The sequence below is a fragment of the Rhinoderma darwinii genome, unplaced genomic scaffold, assembly GCF_050947455.1.
Source record: "Rhinoderma darwinii isolate aRhiDar2 unplaced genomic scaffold, aRhiDar2.hap1 Scaffold_828, whole genome shotgun sequence".
In the NCBI taxonomy this organism is placed as follows: domain Eukaryota; kingdom Metazoa; phylum Chordata; class Amphibia; order Anura; family Rhinodermatidae; genus Rhinoderma; species Rhinoderma darwinii.
In genome coordinates, this window is record NW_027464395.1 from 44238 (window position 1) to 63668 (window position 19431).

Genomic DNA, 19431 nt, shown 5'->3' on the forward strand with positions numbered 1-19431 from the left:
CGCGGTGTGAGGGGTTTATATTTCCAGTGATTGCGCGGTGTGAGGGGTTTTATATTTCCGGTGATTCCGCGGTGTGGGGGGGGTTTATATTTCCGGTGATTGCGCGGTGTGAGGGGTTTTATATTTCCGGTGATTGCGCGGTGTGAGGGGTTTATATTTCCGGTGATTGCGAGGTGTGAGGGGTTTATATTTCCGGTGATTGCGCGGTGTGAGGGGGTTTATATTTCCGGTGATTGCGCGGTGTGAGGGGTTTATATTTCCGGTGATTGCGCAGTGTGGGGGGGGGGGGGGTTTATATTTCCGGTGATTGCGCGGTGTGAGGGGTTTATATTTCCGGTGATTGCGCGGTGTGAGGGGTTTATATTTCCGGTGATTGCGCGGTGTGGGGGATTATATTTCCGGTGATTGCGTGGTGTGAGGGGGTTTATATTTCCGGTGATTGCGCGGTGTGTGGGGTTTTATATTTCCGGTGATTGCGCGGTGTGAGGGTTTTATATTTCCGGTGATTGCGCGGTGTAAGAGGTTTATATTTCCGGTGTGAGGGGGTTTATATTTCCGGTGATTGCGCGGTGTGAGGGGTTTGTATTTCCGGTGATTGCGCGGTGTGAGGGGTTTTATATTTCCGGTGATTGCGCGGTGTGAGGGGTTTTATATTTCCGGTGATTGCGCGGTGTGGGGGGTTCATATTTCCGGTGATTGCGCGGTGTGGGGCGGGGGGTTTATATTTCCGCTGATTTCGCGGTGTGAGGGGTTTTATATTTCCGGTGATTGCGCGGTGTGGGGGGTTTTATATTTCCGGTGATTGCGCGGTGTGAGGGGTTTATATTTCCGGTGATTGCGCGGTGTGTAATATTTTATATTTCCGGTGATTGTGCGGTGTGGGGGGCTTATATTTCCGGTAATTGCGAGGTGTGAGGGGTTTATATTTCCTGTGATTGCGCGGTGTGAGGGGTTTTATATTTCCGGTGATTGCGCGGTGTGAGGGGTTTATTTTTCCGGTGATTGCGCGGTGTGAGGGGTTTTATATTTCCGGTGATTGCGCGGTGTGAGGTGTTTTTTATTTCCGGTGATTGCGCGGTGTGAGGGGTTTATATTTCCGGTGATTGCGCGGTGTGAGGGGTTTTATATTTCCGGTGATTGCGCGGTGTGAGGGGTTTTATATTTCCGGTGTGAGGGGGTTTATATTTCCGGTGATTGCGCGGTGTGAGGGGTTTATATTCCCGGTGATTGCGCGGTGTGAGGGGTTTTATATTTCCGGTGATTGCGCGGTGTGAGGGGTTTTATATTTCCGGTGATTGCGCGGTGTGAGGGGTTTTATATTTCCGGTGTGAGGGGGTTTATATTTCCGGTGATTGCGCGGTGTGAGGGGTTTATATTTCCGGTGATTGCGCGGTGTGGGGGGGGGGGGTTATATTTCCGGTGATTGCGCGGTGTGGGGGGGGTTATATTTCCGAAGATTGCGCGGTGTGAGGGGTTTATATTTCCCGTGATTGCGCGGTGTGAGAGGTTTTATATTTCCCGTGATTGCGCGGTGTGAGGGGTTTTATATTTCCGGTGATTGCGCGGTGTGAGGGGTTTATATTTCCGGTGATTGCGCGGTGTGAGGGGTTTATATTTCCGGTGATTGCGCGGTGTGAGGGGTTTATATTTCCGGTGATTGCGCGGTGTGAGGGGTTTATATTTCCGGTGATTGCGCGGTGTGAGGGTTTTATATTTCCGGTGATTGCGCGGTGTGGGGGGTTTATATTTCCGGTGATTGCGCGGTGTGAGGGGTTTATATTTCCGGTGATTGCGCGGTGTGGGGGATTATATTTCCGGTGATTGCGTGGTGTGAGGGGGTTTATATTTCCGGTGATTGCGCGGTGTGTGGGGTTTTATATTTCCGGTGATTGCGCGGTGTGAGGGTTTTATATTTCCGGTGATTGCGCGGTGTGAGGGGTTTATATTTCCGGTGTGAGAGGGTTTATATTTCCGGTGATTGCGCGGTGTGAGGGGTTTGTATTTCCGGCGATTGCGCGGTGTGAGGGGTTTTATATTTCCGGTGATTGCGCGGTGTGAGGCGGGGGGTTTATATTTCCGCTGATTTCGCGGTGTGAGGGGATTTATATTTCCGGTGATTGCGCGGTGTGGGGGGTTTTATATTTCCGGTGATTGCGCGGTGTGAGGGGTTTATATTTCCGGTGATTGCGCGGTGTGTAATGTTTTATATTTCCGGTGATTGTGCGGTGTGGGGGGCTTATATTTCCGGTAATTGCGAGGTGTGAGGGGTTTATATTTCCTGTGATTGCGCGGTGTGAGGGGTTTTATATTTCCGGTGATTGCGCGGTGTGAGGGGTTTATTTTTCCGGTGATTGCGCGGTGTGAGGGGTTTTATATTTCCGGTGATTGCGCGGTGTGAGGTGTTTTTTATTTCCGGTGATTGCGCGGTGTGAGGGGTTTTATATTTCCGGTGATTGCACGGTGTGAGGGGGTTTATATTTTTGGTGATGGCGCGGTGTCAGGGGTTTTATATTTCCGGAGATTGCGCGGTGTGAGGGGTTTTATATTTCCGGTGTGAGGGGGTTTATATTTCCGGTGATTGCGCGGTGTGAGGGGTTTATATTCCCGGTGATTGCGCGGTGTGAGGGGTTTTATATTTCCGGTGATTGCGCGGTGTGAGGGGTTTTATATTTCCGGTGATTGCGCGGTGTGAGGGGTTTTATATTTCCGGTGTGAGGGGTTTTATATTTCCGGTGATTGCACGGTGTGAGGGGGTTTATATTTTTGGTGATGGCGCGGTGTCAGGGGTTTTATATTTCCGGAGATTGCGCGGTGTGAGGGGTTTTATATTTCCGGTGTGAGGGGGTTTATATTTCCGGTGATTGCGCGGTGTGAGGGGTTTATATTTCCGGTGATTGCGCGGTGTGAGGGGTTTATATTTCCGGTGATTGCGCGGTGTGAGGGGTTTATATTTCCGGTGATTGCGCGGTGTGAGGGGTTTATATTTCCGGTGATTGCGCGGTGTGGGGGGGTTATATTTCCGGTGATTGCGCGGTGTGAGGGGTTTTATATTTCCGGTGATTGCGCGGTGTGAGGGGTTTTATATTTCCGGTGATTGCGCGGTATGAGGGGATTATATTTCCGGTGATTGCGCGGTGTGAGAGGTTTATATTTCCGGTGATTGCGCGGTGTGAGGGGTTTTATATTTCCGGTGATTGCGCGGTGTGGGGGGGTTTTATATTTCCGGTGATTGCGCGGTGTGAGGGGTTTTATATTTCCGGTGATTGCGCGGTGTGAGGGGTTTATATTTCCGGTGATTGCGAGGTGTGAGGGGTTTATATTTCCGGTGATTGCGCGGTGTGAGGGGTTTATATTTCCGGTGATTGCGCGGTGTGGGGGGGTTTTATATTTCCGGTGATTGCGCGGTGTGAGGGGTTTATATTTCCGGTGATTGCGCGGTGTGGGGGGTTTATATTTCCGGTGATTGCGCGGTGTGAGGGGTTTATATTTCCGGTGATTGCGCGGTGTGGGGGATTATATTTCCGGTGATTGCGTGGTGTGAGGGGTGTATATTTCTGGAGATTACACACCACTTCTCTCAAAGGCTATCATGGTGCACAGCAAGACGGCAATGGAGGATGGAATGGAGGTCTAGTAGTCTCTTATAAATGGTGGATCCTGTGTTATCTATATATAGGGGTTACCTGTCAGTGTAATCCTGCCTGAGATGATAATGAGGTGACTTCTGAGAAGCGATTTCTACAATAGGGTTGTCACAATACCAGAATTTGGACTTCAATACCGATACTTCATGTAGAATTACAATTTGAGATACCAAAACGATACTTTGCTAACAATAATAATAAATAAAAAAAACGCCCAAAAATAAAAAGTCCTTCCACTTTCTGATTTGAGCCTCATGGTCTTATGAATTTTGAACCTCCATTAATAGTAATTAATCCCATTATGTAGCTCACAGTCATAATGGGCAACATTGAGTTAATGTGTGAGAGAAGGTGTATGGGCAGCACAGTAGAACAAAAACCTCCAGGGCATAAGGGTGCCGGCCTCCAGGGATCCGACTTGTAAATCCCCAATGGTATACAAATGTAAGGAGAAAGAGGCAGCCTAGAGTGCTGCCTCTTTCTCCTTACATGAGTTAATGTGTGAGGTACATGATGGGATTAATTACTACTAATATGAGGCACGTCGAGGTTCAAAATTCATAAGACTCTGTGCCTCACATTAATAATTCCCCCCTTCATTTTCCGCACATAACGGCAACATTGGGGTTAAAAATGTTTTCCTCTTTATGTAATCCTGCCTGTGATGACTGCTGAGAAGTGATCTCTACAGAACTGCAAGTGTCAGTCTATTGTGAATGGTGTATCCTGTGCAGGGCCGATCTTAGGGGTGCGCGAGCACACAGGGTGCTGCCCCCTCCAAGCATGTAGGGGGCGCCACTGGGCTCTGCCTCTACTCTGTGCTCTTCTCTTAGTTACACACATGGAGTAAATAGAGCCGAGGAGCAAGAGAAAAGGAGGAAGCTCCGCCCACAGCCTGTCCTGCAAGAAACCTGTGATCCTGTCAGCAAGGAGAGATGGTGAGAATCTATGTGTCTCTGTGTGTGTGTATATGTTACAGTGTGCATGTGTGTGTGTGTCTCTGTGTGTGTGTATACAGTATGTGTATATGTTACAGTGTGTGTGTGTGTGTGTGTGTGTGTATATACAGTATGTGTATATGTTACAGTGTGTGTGTGTGTGTGTGTCTCTGTGTGTGTGTATACAGTATGTGTATATGTTACAGTGTGTGTGTGTGTGTGTGTGTGTGTGTGTGTCTCTGTATACAGTATGTGTATATGTTACAGTGTGTGTGTGTGTATATGTTACAGTGTGTGTGTGTGTGTGTGTATGTGTGTGTGTGTATACAGTATGTGTATATGTTACAGTGTGTGTGTGTGTGTGTGTGTGTAGGTGTGTGTGTGTGTATACAGTATGTGTATATGTTACAGTGTGTGTGCATGTGTGTGCGTGCGCCTGTATGTGTTTATGTCTCTTTGTAAAAGTGTGTGTTTAATATTAAAGTAGAACAGATAAAATGAAGATATCTGTGCTGCCACCTATATACCCTGCAGCCCCCTATATACCCTGCTGCCCCTTATATACTCTGCTGCCCCTATATACCCTGCTTCCCCTTATATAACCTGCTTACCCTTATATAACCTGCTTCCCCTTGTATACTCAGCTGCCCCTTATATATATGCCTCTGTGTGTACAGATAATGTAGTGGATGTTATCACTGTATTATCTGTTGTGTTACATAGGACTGCATGCGAAATCTGCTACATTATCTGTACTGGGTATATATGGGTCTGTTTGTGAATGTGTCTTTGTGCCTTTTATGTATTTGTATATGTTCCGGTCTGTGTATGTGTGTGTGTCTGTACGTCTACATATTTACCTGTATGCATATATTCCAGATGTGTGTATGTATAATTGCCTGTATGTCTAAATATCTGTCTCTATGTATGCAGAGTATATATGTTCCAGTATGTGCGTGTCTATATATGTGGTTCATATTTGGTTTGTGTAGGGGGCGGCAACAGGGAGTCCCGCACAGGGCGCCATCCAACCTAAGACCAGTCCTGATCATGTGATATCTATATATAGGTGTTACCTGTCAGTGTAATCCTGCATGTAATGTTAATGAGATGTCTGCTGAGAATTGATCTCTACAGAACAGGAAGGATCAGTCTACTATAAGACTCAGTGGCCAGAGGGAAAAATGCAAGATTTTAGGATTATTTTTAAATAAAGATGACTTTAAAAAAAAAGAAATCGTAAAAATATTTTTAACATAAAAACTTTAAACAATAGGTCATTTTCTGATGACACACGCCCTATAAGTGGTTAAACGGAGTTTCCTCAGATCCCGGCTGTTAATCGCAGCTGGTGCCTCCAAAATCTGACACTAAGCCTAGTGCATGACCGGATCCATAGAACACCTTGTAGAGAACTTCTATGTGTAGTCACAGCTCCCTCAGGTCCTGCACTATGTATAACACATTGTCTGACGTGTTACTGTAATGTACAACTAAGGAGGAACCCCACCTTAACAAACCTCCCAATTCACTTTCTAAATTCATTATTACTGACCTCTGGTAACACCTCCTGGAATTTCCTCCTCCACTTCACTCTTACACCGTTGATCGCCCCTCACCCGCTCTTCTTCTTCATCCTCCACTTTAATATCAGTCAGATCTTCCCCCTGATTTCACACATGTAACAATTCAGTACAATACAGCAGAGAGTGCGAAGAATCTAACAGATCAACATAAGAAACCACCAAAATCTATGTCCACATCTATGACCGGAGGACCAAAAAGCTCCGCACCCCCTATATAGATCTGGTATACGGCTCAGCTTCATCTACCTGATGATTCTCTGGGACATTGGGATTTTCCTCTGGACAGTCCTGGGAATACAGAGGACTGGGACATCTCTCTGGTGGATTTCTCCTACTGGATCCATCTGTAGGAAACACACAGGGACTGAATACATGACTACTGTATATCTGTCTATATATCAGACACTTCTCTCTACACTTCTATGTTTACTGATCAGAGCCGGAATTACAAGGTTGAGGTCCTCACTACCGGTGTCGAGGTCCCTGCACCTTGTAAGCCGCAGGCCTAAAGGAGACTGTGGACTACCAGAGCGAACGGCGGGACACCAACAGCTCCCTGCTCCCCCATAGTATTTACCTGTATCTGCCTTCTGTGGACGCGGATACACATGAAAGTGGCGGGACACAGGGGCCTCTATTTTGAGAGTGCCCTGCAACCCAAAAAATTGTCAGTGTGTCAAATGCTTATTAGCCTCTTACAGGCTGTGTACACCTTTTATAGACAATATTTTCTACACGCTTTTATTAACCCCTCCATACGGCAATATTCTTTCAAACCGCTGATGCCCCGGGCAGTTGTCATATAAATAAACATTGGCAGAATGGAACAGGGTTGTACTTTCCTGTCCGCCGGCTCTCTCCACAAGTGCCGGCACATCTCCCCCTTAGTTTAATCAAACTTACATGCCAAACCCCTGCAGATAGCACCTCAGCACCTGTAGATAGCGCCACTGAAGCTCCCACTAGGAGCAGAATGCTTTGCCAGAGCGTTGCCGTCAACTTGGCTGGGAATTGTGATCCTAGAGGGAGCCCCTGACGTCTCTGTCCATATATGGACAGTCACGACAGGGACTCCTCTGGGAGTGGAATCCATGGCCTATTTTTGACCTGTTTAAGACAGATCCATTGCTCAAATCTGACGTGTCACTTTAAGGGTATGTGCACACGGGGCTGATAAGATGTAGATTTTCTGTTCTCCACATAGAGGTGGGACCCCCATATATCAGACATTTATAGCATATCTCTCAGATGAGAAGAGTAAAATGAAGACATTCCCCCCCCCCCCCAGACAATGAAGACCTGACTCCTGACAACCTGACACATGGCGGATACTGGGGAGACATTGCTGACATCGCACAAGACGTGGTGCACACTATGCAGTCAGTGTTTTGATATGAACTGTGAGGTTCTGCAGCAGCTGAGGTGACATTATATATAAAGGAAACATGCAGTGTGATCTCTTATCATCATGTTATAGCGCAGGTGGAGCGGAGCAGAGTGATACATTGTTTTGTGGGATAAGATTCAGTATAAACTTGTATTTTACTCATTTAACCCCTTCCTGAACAGGACATTTACCGACATAGGGAACACCTGACACCCTGGGCTGGAAACCTGCAAAGGCTGGAAACCTGAGAGAACTGTGATTAAGGCCATTTATATACTTAGATTCTGTGGTCAGCAGCGACTGCAGAAACTAAGCTGTAAGAAAGACGGGGGTCCTCCCTGACAGCTCATCGTCCCCACGCGACACGATGGATGGTTGTCATGGCAGCATGGGGGGCAATGAAGGTCCGCCATCTTTCTGCTCCTATAAACCCCTTAATATTAATCACGATATATTGCGATACATTAGTATTACAGTGATTTGTACCGGAGATCTAATCATCACTAGTTCAAGTCCCCCAGAACAGGAATACATTTTTTTAGAAAAAACAGTAAAATAAAAAAAGACTAGCAGCTCTAAAAATATAAATAAAAAATATTATAAAATGATCAAAAACTGCAGCTCGTCCCACAAAAAATAAGCCCTCACTCCGCTACATCCACAGAAAAATAAAAAAAAGGTTCTGGTTCTGATTATACATAGTTGTCAACTTTTTACATTTCTTTCCAAGGACAATTAGGGTGTGGCTTCTTTGGGGGGTGTCTTATGGGGCGTGGTTTATCTCATGGGTGTGGCTAATGGGGCATGGTTTTCTTCCCAGAATTTCTGCATCCAAATAAACAAACAAAACCGTCTGCACTAGTTTGGCTGACAACCACTATGGTGGCCGGTATCTCTCTGGTTATCTGGTTTTTAAAGGCAGGTGATGTCTCACTTTATCACTAGGGCGAGGTGATATGTGCTGACCACTACTGGCAGCGTAAATACCAGCGCAGATAGTGTCACACTGTAGATGGTGTGCTCCTTTTAGATGGTGCTCCACACTGCCCCCTGTAGATAGGGCCACATACAGCCCCCCAGTAGATAGGGACACACAGCCCCCCTTGATAGGGACACACACAGCCTACTTGTAGATAGGGCCACACACAGCCCCCCTGTAGATAGCGCCACACACAGCCCCCGTGTAGATAGCGCCACACTCAGTGCCCCTTGTAGATGGCACTCCACACTGCCCCCTGCAGATAGCGCCACACACAGCCCCCTGTAGATCGCGCCACAAACAGCCCCCTTGTAGAGAGAGCCACACACAGCCCCCTTGTAGAAAGCACCATACCCCCTTGTAGATTGCGCCACACACAGCCCTCCTGTAGATTGCGCCGCACACAGCCCCCCTGTAGATTGCGCCGCACACAGCCCTCCTGTAGATTGCGCCGCACACAGCCCTCCAGTAGATTGCGCCACATACAGCCCTCCAGTAGATTGCGCCACACACAGCCCCCTTGTAGAGAGAGCCACACACGTCACCTTGTGGATAATGCCACACACATCCCCTTGTAGATAATGCCACAAACCCCCCTTGTAGAGAACGCCACAAACCCCCCTTGTAGATAGTGCCACAAACATCCCCTTGAAGAGAACGCCACAAACCCCCCTTGTACATAGTGCCACAAAGGGACGGCCAGAATGGTGTGCCATTGCACTGGGTGCATCACTCCAGCAGGTGGAAGGGGGCGCTGCGCTGGCTACCTTTCCCCTGCTCGTTTCAGAAGCGCCCGGGCCCGGCGACTCAGCATCCGCCTTTCCGCCCGTAGCAGCAATAGCGGCTACATCGGGCATGGGGACGCCCATGCTGCCAGTCGGGATGGGCCCCCCATGGCCGGCGGCACTGCTAGCAGCTGCTACAGCTGTAGCAAAGCCACATTCAATAGTGTCTGCGTCATTAGTACACAGGTACTATTGAATACTATAGCAAAGCAGGAAGGTATCTCCCAGCTCTGCTATCTGCTAGCGCCACTGTGTGGCTGGGGATTCCGCTCCTGGATTGAGCGCTTGATGTCTCTGTCCATATATGGACAGTGACAACTCCTGAAGCGGAATCCCCGTCCACAGCGTTGCTGATGCGGTGACCGGGGATTCCACTTCAGTAGAGGCCCTTGACGTCACTGTCCATAAATAGACGGTCATCAAGCGCTCCGTCCAGGAGCGGAATCTCCGGCCACAGGGGGATTCCGCTCTTTCAGGGAGCTACAGTAGCGCTATGTAAAGGAAGGGGGGGGGGGTTCTATCATCTACAAGGGGGCTCTGTGGCACTACAATGGGGCTGTGTGGCACTATCTACAGGAGAATCTGTGAGTGGTGGGCTGATGGTCATTTAAGTGAGAGTGGCGGGCTGATGGTCATTTTACTGTGAGTGGGGGGCTAATGGTCATTTTACTGTGAGTGGGGGGCTGATGGTCTTCAAGTGGTTTTCACCTCTGACCTCCAATTAAAGTTAATAGGAGGCAGAAAATACCTGTGGCGTTCGTTTGGAGCTTTTTTTGCCTACGTCTTTTCCGTTAGCTTCAACGGCTTAAAGAATCACGCAAAAAAAATAAAAAATAAAGTCAAACAACGCTGTCAATTCAAAATCTGCCTTAAAATTCCTGAAGGAATTTAGAGGAAGATATTTTCTGCTTTACAAAAAACGCTGTGTGAACATATTCTCAGTGGAGTGCTTGTTTTTAGCTGTTTTCGGTCTTTCTCAAAACAATTTTTGGTAGGGGTGCCCTGAGGAAATTTTATTTTTCCAGTGGTGCCTCGAGTCCGAAAAGGTTGGGAAACTCTGCACTAGGCTACAGGATCACGCCGGCCTACGCAAGGATCCCGTCGCGGAGCAGCTCAGTTCGTCTTGGGAACGGGGCCTAGAGGATTACAATTTTTTGGTGTTTGGGGCACTGTCTACAAGGAGCAGGTGGGGGTGCGGGAGTATGGTACTGTCTACATGGGGAGGTGGGGGGGCTGTATGGCACTGTCTACAAGGGGGAGGTGAAGGGCTGTATGGCACTGCCTACAAGGGGGAGGTGGGGGGCTATATGGCATGATCTACAAGGGGGAGTTGCGGCTCTGTATGGCGCTGTCTACATGGGGGAGGTGGGGGGGGGTTGTATGCCACGATCTACAAGGGGGAGGTGGGGGAATGAACAGCACTGTCTACAAGGGGGAGGTGGTGGGCTGTATGACACTGTCTACAAGGAGGGGTGGGGTATTATGGCACAGTCTACAGGGAGGCTGTATGGCACAGTCTACAGGGGGCACTATCTACAAGGGGGGCTGTGTGTGTGCCAGCCAGGGGAGGGGGGCATTATACTGTGTGAAGGCCACTAAGCGGACATTATTCTGTGTAAGGGCACTACAGGGGGAAATATACTGTGTATGGCACTTAGGGCGCAAAACACTGTGTGGGCAAAATTAGAGGATAAAATACTGTGTCCTTAAAGGGGTAATAATATATGATATTATTAAATATTATTATTATTTTTGGGGCGTGGCCAGCAAGCAGCATGGATAGTCGTATCTGAGCTGAGCTCCCGGGGACCGTAACCTCTCCTGCTGATTATCCTGTCATCCTGGCTGGTAAATCTTTTTACTGGGACCAGACAAACTCTGGGCATACCTCTCCCCCTCGCAGGCTACCCGGGGACATTCTTCGGTGACTTCGTCGGCCCTGCGGACGGAAACAGTGCACGACGGCCTGGTGTTCTGCTGCAGCCTGCACTCGACGCACTTCCACTTGATATTAACCCAGCCTAGGAGACAACGAAGGACTTGCATCCACTTGCATCGGAGGTACACTGTTTATGCCTGACATCTCTTGCTTCTCCCAGGTGTCTTTTGGTCCTCTCTGTCAGACTCCGTGGTCCTGGTTGCATGGGCTTCTGTTCCTCGTGGCGGCTGGTGGTTAATGGCGGCCTGTCTGTGTCTGCAAGGCACGCATGGTGAAACATTCTTTATCTGTCTCCCCTGACAGCCGGTGAAGGTACAGACCTCAGGCTCAGTTGGGGACGACAGTTTTTATTTCTCTCAGGGCAGACCCTGAGATTCCATTGTTACCAGTATCTGGGTGGTGAGTTGCGGCCTAACGGAGCCATTTTGCATATATGCCTGTTATACATCTATGTCACTGATTTGGCTCACCTGCTCACTATACATTCTGGGACTGCCTGCCTACCCGGTTCTTTGTCTATAGAGCTTACTTACCATATATAACTTCCTACCAGTGTGCCATACTCTGTTAAAAGGAGACTGTATCTGTTGCCTTACTTTTCCTGCTACACTATTGGTGGGGTGAGACCTACCTATTTCAGCTATACTGTGCACCATGCGTAAATCTAAACCTCAGTCTGCAGTGGATAAGCTAAAAGATTTTGCTCGTACTGATCAGGACGAAGATAATTCCTCTCCACGTAAAACGAGATCTACTCACCTCAAAAATAAAGAGGACGATGCCCGACCGAGTGGCGGCATGGATTCCGACACGGAGACTAAACCTACGTTACGTCAGGTTTCATTGCAACTTCTATCGGCCATTGATGCTTGCAAAACTTCTTTAACAGGCCAGATTGATGAGATAAACCTTGATGTCAGTTTGCTCCATCACAACATGCAGAACCTGAGAGGCTGTATGGGAGAGATGGAGGGGCGACTTTCTCAAGTAGAGGACAGGATTGGTCCTCTTGCTACTACCCTGGCTGCTACTACACGGAAGGCGGATGCTTGTCAATCCAAAACTGATGACCTTGAAAATAGACTGCGTCGTAATAATTTACGTATAATTGGCTTACCGGAAAAATCTGAGGGCAAAACTCCTGAACCGTTTATTGAACAATGGCTCAAGAGTAACTTAGAGGCGTCAGCCTTTTCCCCTTGCTTTGTGGTTGAGAGGGCACATCGTGTTCCGGCTAAGCCGCTGCCTCAAGGTGCAGCCCCTCGGCAATTCCTGGTTGGGATTCTAAATTACAGAGATCGAGACACGTCTTTGCGTCAGTCCAGGTTGAAAGCTCCATTCAAATTCAACAATTCCACTATTTCCATATTTCCTGACTTTTCTGCAGACCTCCAGAAGCAGCGCGCCACCTTTATGGAGCTCAAAAGAAAGTTTAAGGAGTGAAACATTCCATACTCAATGGCATACCCTGCTCGTCTCCGAATTGCCTATGATGACAAAGTGGTCTTCTTGCATAGCCCGGCGAGAGAGTGGCTCCAGATGCATCCTCCGGTGGCTTGAGTGACTCTTCAGCATTCACCTGTGGGCCCTTCGAGAATGCTCCGTTGATCAGCCTGACATTCTTCACATGATGAACGTTACTGGGTGATATGTTGTATATTTTATGATGTTATACCGTACCTTATGTCGCTATATCTACCATTGGCTACTCAGGTCAGTTGATCCAGAGGGGGATCTCTCTCCTTTCTATATATTGTTCTCATCTGATTCACTGGTAAAAAACAAACAAAAAGACCCAGAACATTTTTCTTATATGCTTACTGATGCCAGGATGTATGCCTGACCAAGACGTAGTCGAGTATTCCCCATTCTAATTTTTCTACCCCAAATGTCTGCCCTACCTATGGTTCTTGGTGGGGACATTTCTGGGTTCTTTTCCTCGGTTACTTTGTTATGTTTGATTGTTGTTCATGTGTATGTCTATGCCACTGACTCTGATAACTCTGTCCATACCTTTTTCTGCTCATCCATTGTATGCTGCTGTACTGCCCAGGACTGGCAATTGATCCTTGATGACGGGCCTCGGTGTTCCCTCATATTAGGCGATCCCGTCCCCACCTAATCTGTTTACAGGAGACTCACCTCATTAGTGAAAGATCTAGTTACCTTAAGAAACCTTGGATACAATGGGCGTGCCACTCCTTTCACACTTTTTATTCTAGAGGGGTTTCCCTGCTGATACATCGCACTGTACGATGGAATCCAATACAGACGCGAAGAGACCCAGCTGGAGGTTTCGTTTTTGTTTATGCTGAAATAGACACGAAGCCATATGTTATTCTGTGTATATATAATCCACCACAGGCTAACACCTCCGTCCTTCAGGCAGCTATTGCTTTTGTACATCAAATTAGGTAATGTCTCCGGCTATAGACCGTTTCTCACAAGATCCCGCCCATAATTCAACACCCACTACTCCTTTGTGTCAGCTGATAGAAGGTTTGGGCTGGATTGATCTATGAAGACATTGTCACCCACAGGTTCTGGAATACACTTGTCATTCTCCTGGGAGACAGGCTCTCTCCAGGATTGATCTATGAAGACATTGTCACCCACAGGTTCTGGAATACACTTGTCATTCTCCTGGGAGACAGGCTCTCTCCAGGATTGATCTATGAAGACATTGTCACCCACAGGTTCTGGAATACACTTGTCATTCTCCCGGGAGATAGGCTCTCTCCAGGATTGATCTATGAAGACATTGTCACCCACAGGTTCTGGAATACACTTGTCATTCTCCTGGGAGACAGGCTCTCTCCAGGATTGATCTATGAAGACATTGTCACCCACAGGTTCTGGAATACACTTGTCATTCTCCTGGGAGACAGACTCTCTCCAGGATTGATCTATGAAGACATTGTCACCCACAGGTTTTGGAATACACTTGTCATTCTCCTGGGAGACAGGCTCTCTCCAGGATTGATCTATGAAGACATTGTCACCCACAGGTTCTGGAATACACTTGTCATTCTCCTGGGAGACAGGCTCTCTCCAGGATTGATCTATGAAGACATTGTCACCCACAGGTTCTGGAATACACTTGTTATTCTCCTGGGAGACAGGCTCTCTCCAGGATTGATCTATGAAGACATTGTCACCCACAGGTTCTGGAATACACTTGTCATTCTCCTGGGAGACAGGCTCTCTCCAGGATTGATCTATGAAGACATTGTCACCCACAGGTTTTGGAATACACTTGTCATTCTCCTGGGAGACAGGCTCTCTCCAGGATTGATCTATGAAGACATTGTCACCCACAGGTTCTGGAATACACTTGTCATTCTCCTGGGAGACAGGCTCTCTCCAGGATTGATCTATGAAGACATTGTCACCCACAGGTTCTGGAATACACTTGTCATTCTCCTGGGAGACAGGCTCTCTCCAGGATTGATCTATGAAGACATTGTCACCCACAGGTTCTGGAATACACTTGTCATTCTCCTGGGAGACAGGCTCTCTCCAGGATTGATCTATGAAGACATTGTCACCCACAGGTTCTGGAATACACTTGTCATTCTCCTGGGAGACAGGCTCTCTCCAGGATTGATCTATGAAGACATTGTCACCCACAGGTTCTGGAATACACTTGTCATTCTCCTGGGAGACAGGCTCTCTCCAGGATTGATCTATGAAGACATTGTCACCCACAGGTTCTGGAATACACTTGTCATTCTCCTGGGAGACAGGCTCTCTCCAGGATTGATCTATGAAGACATTGTCACCCACAGGTTCTGGAATACACTTGTCATTCTCCCGGGAGACAGGCTCTCTCCAGGATTGATCTATGAAGACATTGTCACCCACAGGTTCTGGAATACACTTGTCATTCTCCTGGGAGACAGGCTCTCTCCAGGATTGATCTATGAAGACATTGTCACCCACAGGTTCTGGAATACACTTGTCATTCTCCTGGGAGACAGGCTCTCTCCAGGATTGATCTATGAAGACATTGTCACCCACAGGTTCTGGAATACACTTGTCATTCTCCTGGGAGACAGGCTCTCTCCAGGATTGGTCTATGAAGACATTGTCACCCACAGGTTCTGGAATACACTTGTCATTCTCCTGGGAGACAGGCTCTCTCCAGGATTGATCTATGAAGACATTGTCACCCACAGGTTCTGGAATACACTTGTCATTCTCCTGGGAGACAGGCTCTCTCCAGGATTGATCTATGAAGACATTGTCACCCACAGGTTCTGGAATACACTTGTCATTCTCCTGGGAGACAGGCTCTCTCCAGGATTGATCTATGAAGACATTGTCACCCACAGGTTCTGGAATACACTTGTCATTCTCCTGGGAGATAGGCTCTCTCCAGGATTGATCTATGAAGACATTGTCACCCACAGGTTCTGGAATACACTTGTCATTCTCCTGGGAGACAGGCTCTCTCCAGGATTGATCTATGAAGACATTGTCACCCACAGGTTCTGGAATACACTTGTCATTCTCCTGGGAGACAGGCTCTCTCCAGGATTGATCTATGAAGACATTGTCACCCACAGGTTCTGGAATACACTTGTCATTCTCCTGGGAGACAGGCCCTCTCCAGGATTGATCTATGAAGACATTGTCACCCACAGGTTCTGGAATACACTTGTCATTCTCCTGGGAGACAGGTTCCCTCCAGGATTGATTATGATTTTGGTTCTCCTGCCTTATCTCTTTATGTGTCCTCCAGATCACTCTCTTCCAGGGGGATTTCGGACCACAGTGCGATACTGGTCAGGTCGGAATTTCCTGGACAGCGATTGTTACCTACTTGGAAGTTGCATCCTCTCTGGTTGACACTTATTGGACCCTCTGATCGCATCCCAGACCAAATTATACAATGTTTACAAGTACATGATGCACCTATTTCTCATACCCTGAAGTGGGATACCTTTAAGGCGTACTTGCGTGGTTGTTTGCGATCTACAATTTCTTGTATTATAAAGTCCACGGCTCACTCTGAGAGGGAGGCGGGGGAATGTGTGGCCTCCGCAGAGTTGCTGTATATTTCGGATCCCACGGACGCACACAAGGCTAGTTGGTTACATTTCACTCGTTTATATAAACATGTGCTTCACCTTAAGACTAAGCGCAAATTGTTTTATTACACGTCAATATTATTTTGAGATGGAGAATCAATCCAGTCAGTTATTGGCCCACTTAATTAGACACAATAACTCCTCCAATTCAGGATAATGAGGGTGGTCTATTAACAGAGGGGGATGCCATTGCTACCAGATTTAGAAAGGACTATACCATTTTATATAGTTCCACCTCTAATCATACCATCGCAGACGTTGTAGTTTATCTGAGGGATCTGACTTTTCCTACTCTCTCTTCATCGCAGGTTACATTGCTTGACTCCCCTATGATGATGGCGGAACTTCAAGAGGCTATTCGGGAAATGTCTCTCCATAAATCCCCAGGTCCTGATGGGCTCCCTATTGAAGGTTATAGGAGGTATCGGGAACATATGGGCCCCATGTTGTTAGATACTCTTAACCAGGCTTTACTCAGCCACTCACTTCCCTCTACATTTGATGATGCTTCTATCATTGTGCTACTGAAGCCGGATAAAGACCCTGTTGATTGAGGTTCTTATAGACCAATTTCCCTAGTTAACGTGGACTATAAAATCCTACCTAAGATCCTGGCAAAGCGACTGAATCAAGTTGTTCTAACAATGATTCACCCTGACCAAACTGAATTCATGCGCGGTAAATCTACATCTATAAACATTACACGTGTACAGACACTTATGCAGATGGCTAGAATGCGGCATTTGCCTTGGGCTGTCGCTTCATTAGATACTATGAAGGCGTTCGACTCTGTTGAGTGCTCCTTCCTTCTGGCCGGCCTTCACAGCTTTGCTCCTACATTTATCTCATGGATCCAACTTCTCTATAAATCCCTTATGGCTATTGTGGTGGTCAATGGCATCCCCTCTGATTCTTCTCCTCTGGCACGGGGTACGCGGCAGGGATGTCCCCTCTCACCGCTTTTATTTGCTATTGCCATTGAAGCTATAGCTATTAGATTGAGATCCACCCCTATGGTAACTGGTGTGCAGTGGGAGGGAGGGTCTGCTGTGGTGGGCCTGTACGCTGACGAGAAGGTCCTTTTCCTGCGCAGCCCTCATGAGTCTTTTGGTCACGCTGTCCGCTTGCTAGATGCCTTTTTGCCATTTTCTGGGCTTAGGGTTAATTGGCAGAAGTGCCCCATTTCCTACATCAGGAGATCGGCGCTGTAATGTCGGTGACAGTAATGCTTTATATTTAGAAAAACGATCTATATTTACCACGTTAGGAGCGATTTTACATTTATGCTAATGAGTTTCTTAATGCCCAAGTGGGCGTGTTTTTACTTTAGACCAAGTGGGCGTTGTACAGAGGAGTGTATGACGCTGACCAATCACTGACCAATCAGCATCATGCACTCCTCTCCATTCATTCAGTCAGTGCATAGTGACACTGCGTTGTTCACGATCTGCTGTCTTATACTGACACATTAACGTTACTGAAGTGTTTAGACAGTGAATAGACATTCCTTCCAGCCAGGACGCGATGTCTATTCACAATCCCGACACTTCGGTAACGTTTACAGCAGAGCAAAGCGTAATCTCCCTGTAACCTGTCATTAACAGCGAGATCTCGCGAGATTACACTTTGCTCTGCTGTAAGTACCACAGAAACGTTACCGAAGTGTCGGGATTGTGAATAGACATGGCGTCCTGGCTGGAAGGAATGTCTATTCACTGTCTAAACACTTCAGTAACGTTAATGTGTAAGTGACTGAGCCCAGGCTAAGTGTAGAATCCCCAGTCAGAGGGTTGCCGACGCTCTGGCCGGGTATTCCGCTCCCGGAGGAGTGACTGGCAGAGCAGGGAGCGGAGAGTTTCCTGCTCCGCCACAGTATTCAGTAGTACCTGCGTCCTGAGGATGCAAATACAATTGAAAATGGCCGGGACAGTTATTTGCCGGGACTGTCTCTGTAAATTTGGGACAGTCCCGGCAAATTCAGGACTGTTGGCTACTATGAGAATATGGCGACACTAAATAACATTGTTTTCTAACAAAAAGTTATTTCTATGTAAATATCGCACATCATGAAAAAAACCATAGAAATTTGGTATCGTCCGGCAGAATGTAATCCTCGCACCGCGGGACCGGCAGAAAAATAAACAAGAAATAGATCTGAGGGAACAACTAAACCCGTCCTGGTGATTAAGGGGTTAACCTGCGGTGCGGATTATAGACACGCAGGATATCGCATTTATACCGCGGATTCGCGGCGCATTTGTTGCAGAATTTCCCCATTAAGTGAAATGGAAAGTCAAGTTCCGCAACAACCGCCATTGTTCCCAGAATCCTCTGCGGCTCCACCGCGTGTTCACAGCAACGCTGCAGGTTACACATATATAAAAAAGAAGGCGTCATGTGACCCCTGCAGCCAATCACAGGCCGGAGAGGTCACATGTCATTATAGGGGTCACCTGGACACAGCCGGAAGAGCAGGGACGTGTTGCTATGGTAACGCTGGGAGAGGTGGGGATCGGCCTTGCTGTATTTCTGTAGTAGATATTCGGGAGGATTATACGTCCACCATTTGGGGTGAATATTCGGGTGATTTCCTTGCGTGTTGTGGGTCGTATTCGCTACGTGTGAACATTCCCTTAAACCGCACGGTGAACGACATTAACAAGAAATGTATAAAAGTCAGTGAATAAGTTGTAAGTCCCGAATATTATGTCATTACAAAACACGACTCGTCCCACAAACCATCCGACCACTACAAAGACCAGAAATAACCACTTACCCCAAAGAGGCCGGCACTAGAGGGGTTAAATCCCGGCAAGGAGTCCAGTGGGCGGGGTCACTCAATGATTGACAACAGAGAGAACACCCGACCAGCGCTGCTCTTTACCTCATCACGTAACAGCGGAAGGACCTGTGATGACGTCACCACCAAGTGACAGGAAAAGGCGGAGCTTATTAGTGAAGAGAGGCGGAGGTGGAAGGACCTGGGATATCAAGGTCACGTGACCGCGGCATCAGGGGGGGGGGGGTTTAGAAGTGTGAGCGATGTATGAAGGACCTGTGTGATGATCAAGTGACATGAG

The 19431-nt window shown here is 47.6% G+C and overlaps 1 protein-coding gene across 4 annotated transcripts in view; it reads right to left on the reverse strand.

Moving 5' to 3' along the window:
• LOC142731587 (uncharacterized) overlaps positions 1–19229 on the reverse strand; it is a 60889-nt gene extending 41660 nt beyond the window's left edge. Inside the window, exons 1-4 of one of the 4 annotated variants that reach the window (XM_075849442.1) lie at positions 19128–19225; positions 13425–13569; positions 6415–6512; positions 6138–6249 (exon numbers count right to left, since the gene is read on the reverse strand). The gene's annotated coding sequence lies outside the window, so the exon portion shown is untranslated. Of the gene's footprint in view, positions 1–6137; positions 6250–6414; positions 6513–13424; positions 13669–19127 lie in introns of those variants that run through there. The other 3 variants (XM_075849444.1, XM_075849443.1, XM_075849441.1) reach the window with 3 other exon arrangements.
• Between the last annotated feature and the right edge of the window lie 202 nt (positions 19230–19431).